General features: G+C 43.0%; 1 pseudogene; it reads left to right on the forward strand.

Moving 5' to 3' along the window:
* The first annotated feature begins 4853 nt into the window (after positions 1-4853).
* On the forward strand, positions 4854-5186 carry LOC117357308 (annotated as a pseudogene).
* The last annotated feature ends 938 nt before the right edge of the window (positions 5187-6124 follow it).

The raw sequence follows: 6124 nt of genomic DNA on the forward strand, positions 1-6124 counted from the left end.
CCTCGGCCAGGGCAGCACACGATCCGGCTGTTGAGAGCGACTGACTGTTGGGAGGAGGGAGGGAGGCCGAGGATTGCTGAACTGTTTTGGGACTTTGAGGTTTTTTTGTTTTATTTGAATTTTATTCTTTGAATTATAATTTATTATTATAATTAATATCTTTACTATTTAATAACTGTTACTCAGGTACTTTAGCTAGATTGTGAGCCTACAGGACAAATAGAGAAGTTCTAAGTACCTCACTGTATGCTATTGTAACCTGTTCTGGCCTCCTATAAAAATGAACAAATAAATAAAATTCCCCACACATACCCTGGTGTAAGCCCTTCTCAGGACTCAAGTCTGTAGGCTTCAAATCCTAGTGGGCTCTGGTACCTCTAGTCAGGGAAGTTGCAGGTGGCTCCTACAGGGTCAGTAAGCAGAAGCCCTTGTAAGCCCCCCTTTTCCCCTCCCCCATACTAGAAAGAAAAAGAGACTCTTCCTTTCTTCCTTGAAGTTCCCTCCTCTGCCTAAATAAAGTGAAAGATCGAAAAGGATGTGCAGAGTTGTTGCGGAGGTTACTAAAGTAAAGTACCAGTAACTGTGAGGATAATAGGGAACTCAGTTGGGTGAGTGTACAATGTGCAAATTTTAATCCCAGGCAGTCATTTATAGATCTGGGATATACCAGGGAGGGGCTTAAGGCTCTGATTGGATCAGATGCCTAAGGCCTATCCCATTGGAAGGAAGCCTGACTCTAGTTGACCTAGGTGCCTAAAGCTCCTCCCATGGGAGAATTCTTAGGCATCTGAGCCAATTGGAGTCTTATGCCCCTCCCCAGTGCATCCCAGAATGCATTGGGAAGGGGAAGGCCTGCCATTTTGCATTGGTGGGTTGGCCAACTGGAGGATGTAAATGTCCTCCGGCTGGACATTCAACTGAAAGGTACGGGGGGGGGGGGGGGTGAGGGAGGTTGAGGGTAGAGCTAGAGGTGCAAGATGGGAGTCTGAGCTTTGGGGGAGTGTTAGGGGGGTGTTAGGGGGTGTTAAGTTGCAGCCTTGTAACAACCTCATAATAGAAAATATAAGAAAAAGATTAAACAGTAGCAGTAGGCAATGAGGATAACTTAAATCCTTTCAGTTGCTTCAAAGATAAATGTTAAAAGCAGAAAGCAAAAGGGATTGAAGTCCAAGCATCAAAAATGTATTATTTGTATTTATGGGACAAAGCAGCTTTTATATTGCAGATTTCTTTCACAGAAAATTAATTCACACCAACTACTGCCACAGGTCCAAAGAATGTCATGCTCACAAACTGCTACCCTGGGCTAGCGTCACTAAACTTGTCCATAATTTGGATACTGATTTCTCTATCTTGTTTAGCAAGCTGTCCCAGATGTGCACTAAATCAACCAGAAAGCTAAACCTCGGGCACACCGAAACACACGTAGGAAATCCTTATATCTTTTCTGAAGTATATTTTATTGAACAAATATAATAGATTTATTCACATTTAGCAGTTTTTCTCTCAGAGATTTGTTCCCTTGGGCTCAGACTTAGTTTCAGAATGTTGTTCTAGTAGATGAGTATGAGAAATTGTAAGGCAGGAAAATAGTCCAGCAGAATAGGAAAGTTTCAGGGATGGAGGGCTGAAATGTCCTTGCATGTGCTCAGATAGCTCAAGGGGTAAAAAGATAGTTTTTTGTTAGGGGATAGGAAGAGCCACATGAGTTGAGATGGAGGAAGGGCAGTGACTGTCTCTCTAGACAAAGAGTTCCCACAAGGCCAAGGGAAGGGTAGAGTCAGAGGCCAATAGGAGCAAAACTTAGTACCAGGTAGCCCAAGAAGTCAAGGTGAGACAAAGGATTCAAGTTTAGATGAGAGAAAGGGGGAAGGTGGTTAGGAGAAAGACCACTGGCAGAGAAGCTTGTACAGGTAAGCAGCAGTGACTGCAGCATGTGTAAGACTACATTGTCCACAATGCCTAGCTCACATATCTTGGCAAGAAGTAGCTACAGCAATAAAGTTCTGTGAAATTCCTGAATGACATAAAGCATATCTTGGAGCCTTGTGACAAACCAGGGTCATAAAACTGATGATAAAAATTTTAATGAACCAGTAGCCTTTCTATTTGCTTGGCTTTAGAGCATGGCCAATGTAAAAACGGCTTACATAATTAACAGTATAATACTTTTCAACTTGAATAAAGTTTAATTGAAGTCGGAATTGCCTTTCATAAGAACATAAGATTAGCCATACTGGGTCAGACCAATGGTCAGTGGCCAGTCCAGGTCACAAGTACCTGGCGGAAACCTACATAGTACTAGCAACATTCCAGAGCTATGATTGTGATGTCATAATGCCTCATTCCACCAATGCCTAAGAGCCAATCACATTAGTAATGTCACAATGGCTTTATTGTCCTAGACTTGGCTCACATAAGAACATAAGAATTGTTGTACTGGGACAGACTAGCCCAGTAGCCAATCCAGGTCATAAGTACTTGGCTGAATCTCAATCAGTAGCAACAGTCCATGCTATAAATCCCAGGGCAAGCAGTGGCTTCCCCCGTCATGTCTGTCTCAATAGCTCACTATGGACTTTTCAGCAGAAACTTGTCCAAATCTTTTTTAAACCCAGATTTATTAAGTTTAATAACTTTTATACCACACAATCACAGTGGTAGATGGTTCACAATTTTTAACATTCATAATAAAAACTAGTAGCATAATTTTATTATAACCCGCAAACAGGACATCTGCTACACTTTCCTGTTTTGAAAATGGTCGTGTTTGCGACTAGATTTTTGGACATTTTCAGCAAAACATCTAAACTTTGATTAAGGCGTCGTATCGAAAATGCCCCTCCACATCTTGTTTCAATCTAAGTAGTTATCAAAGCTTATTTAAATAATAGTGCCTTAAATTCTGTTTTAATGTTAATTTCAGTACTCATTTCTGGGTTTCTGAGCTTGTTCCTCGAGTAATGTTTTTGACTTTGCATTCTTACTATTACAATTTTGCCGATTTGATATGGTCTGTATATTTCCTACAAACATAGCTGTAGTTATTATTCCGTCAATGTAATTGACACATGTAGCTCAATTGACAAATCTGTCTGTATGATGTATTCTTTATCTAATATAATAAAAGGCTAAGTCGCGCATGTGCACTCCCATCGCATGTTCCGTTTTCCGTGCGCTGTAGGGCACCGCAGATAGGAGTGCGCATGCGTGCGAAACACTCTCCTCCCCCAAGGCGAATGTTGGCCGCCGCGGCTGTCGGTGGTTGCAGGCCGCGCGAAGCTCTCTCTCTCCCCCCCCCCCTCCGAAGCGGATGTCAGCGGTTGCAGGCCGTGGGAGCCAGGACGCCATTTAAAAAACAAAACAGGCAAGATTTTAAAGTCATGAATTGAGTCCTCGGTATCAAAATAAAAAAAAATTGTTTGGATGTCGGACGCGGCGGCTGTCGGCCGTGCTGTTCTTCGGTCTGCCCTGCTCCTGGCCTTAGTATATTTTTAAGTTGAAAGACGAGGCAGCGGCTCCTCTCAGGATCCCCACCTGCGTCGGAAGTCCGATGCAGTCGGGGATCTTGAGAGGAGCCACCGCCGCCGCGTCTTTCAACTCAAAAATATACTAAGGCAAGGAGCAGGGCAAACCGAATGTAACTCACCGTGAGCTAAATTCAAACATATAAATCAAGAATGGGTCAAATCAGACTAATAAGTTGGTTATGTTAGCTCTGTTGCATGAAAACTTTCTCTTCTCTCAGTTTGCCAGCGACCCTAGGAATGACATCATTTACCGGAAATATCTCTATGTCTTAGCAAGTCGGGAATAGGCATCTGTGCAGTCACGGGATCTCCACACTACCTCCCCGCCCTGTGACTGTGTGGAGGTCTACCTGCAGTCCACGGCATGAGAGTCTTCAAGATGACTTTCCATTCATCTATGAAGCTCAAACAGATCCTGCTGGGGCAAGAGACTGAGCGAGCCCTGCTGCTGTTAACAGGTACAGATATTACCTACTCAGCAACTTTTTCCTCTTCTAATAGCCTCAGTGCCTGTCGCTTTCAGGACACACACCACCAATGCCCTCAAACTCTGCTCTGCCATTTGCAGCCCCTGTGCTCATGTGTATTTTATTACAGGATTCTCTCACTATTTTCAGCTCCTGCATTTTTTTGCATTTTTCTGGATTCTCCTCTGGTATTTTCAACCAGATGTAGAGGACTCAGGTGGAATAGAAGTAATAAACTATAATATGATAATGGGGCCAGGGAGAGAGACAGAAAGAAAAAAGTGGAGGGGGAGAGGGAAAAGGGACTGCTTTGGGGGGGAGGGGTGTGCTGGGGGGGCAGGCAGCAATCTTGGTTTGCTCGGGGGGCCAGAGAGAGATAGGCTGAGGGTCAGGGGGAGAGACAGACAGAAAGAAAGATAAACAGACAGATAAGGGGCCAGGGAGAGACACAGACAGAAAGAATGACAAACAGACAGGGGAGCCAGAGAGACAGACAGACAGCAGCCAAGGAGCGAGAAAGAAAGACAGACAGACAGCGGCTAAGGAGACAGAGAGACAGAAAGAAAGACAGACAGGCACACACATCTGTTCTAGCACCCGTTAATGTAACGGGCTTAAAGACTAGTACTACAATAAAAATTTAAATTAAAAAAGACAATGAAGTCTACATCATCCAGGAATGAGTTCCAAAGCTTATCTATTTGTTGACTGAAAAAATATGTCCTTCTATTTATTTTAAAAATATTCCCATGTGTGGCAGAGTGGGTCTTGCTGCGGAAGGAAAGAAGTTGCTTTAGAGGCTGGAGAAGGAAAGCTGCGGGAGTGTTCAAAGACAATTTGGAAGGTATCTTAAGACATGTTCCTGACAGTAGCTCTTCTCTGGAAAGGAATACCTGGTAAACAATGGATTGGGAAGTACAGACGGCCATGTCAGGTGACATGGAAGATGAAGCGTGGTATGATTCAAAGGCTGGAAATTGAAGCGGAGAATGAATACTGGCTGAGCAGACCGTACATGACAAAAGAACAGGAATATGACCATGCAAGGGAATGACGGATTGCAGATTGGAAAGCTTTTAAAAGCCTTAAGAAATCAAACTTTCCAGAACACAGATATGCAATGGACCACTTCAATCATCTAAATGTGACAAAAAATGGACAAAATCCTAAAAAAAGAATTTCTAACTAATACTTGCACCGATGACTTGATTTATTAAAAAACTCTAAGCTGCAAAAATAAAAAAATATTCCCATGTAACTTCAACGAGCCTTTACCATTTTCCTCCTGATCTTCCTGCAAACTCCGCACAGCTTGACATGGTACACCTGCTCTTGACTGGATGATGTGGCCACACGCACATGCATATTCATTGGGGAAATCCTGAAAACTCGACTGGAATATGGCTCTCGAGGACCGGAGTTCCCTACCCCTGAACTAGACGTAGGAAAACCCACACTCCATTCACGCACCCTCCAATCCAAAAAGTCAAACGGAAAAAACTATACGATGGCCTCCTAGCCACACAAGCAGCAAAACTCGACAACCAAATCTCCAATCTACTGATTATGACCTCAGACTACAAAACGTTCAGAAAAGAAATAGACTCTACTCTTCAAGAAATTCCAGCAAACGACTTAATACCGCTCGCTCCTTCCCACTTCCCAATATCTTCCCGATTCCCCAAAGCAACCTCATCTACTCCGTATCTCCTCTAGAAATGACCAGATATCTTCTTCATGTAATACCTTATTTGTAATTCTTTTGTAATCCGCCTTGAACCGCAAGGCAATGGCGGAAGAGAAATCTCTAATGTAATGTAACTCTGTTTGCAAGGATTCAGTAGGATATAAGATTGCACATAACATACCATAACTTCTCACCCCCTAGCGCTTACAGCGCCTTTGTATTTGTATGTCCCAAGTGTATCACTCTGCACTTTTTTACATTAAATTTCAACTGCCAAACATTAGACTATTCTGCTAATGTTTGCGGATCTCTTTTCTATTCCCTCCAGGGGGTCCTCTCTGTTGCAAATCTTCATGTCATCTGCAAAAAAGATACACTTTTCCTTCTAACCCTTCAGCAATATCAATCACAAATATACAGTATATTGAATAGCATGGGTC

The sequence above is a fragment of the Geotrypetes seraphini genome, chromosome 3, assembly GCF_902459505.1.
Source record: "Geotrypetes seraphini chromosome 3, aGeoSer1.1, whole genome shotgun sequence".
In the NCBI taxonomy this organism is placed as follows: Eukaryota; Metazoa; Chordata; class Amphibia; order Gymnophiona; family Dermophiidae; genus Geotrypetes; species Geotrypetes seraphini.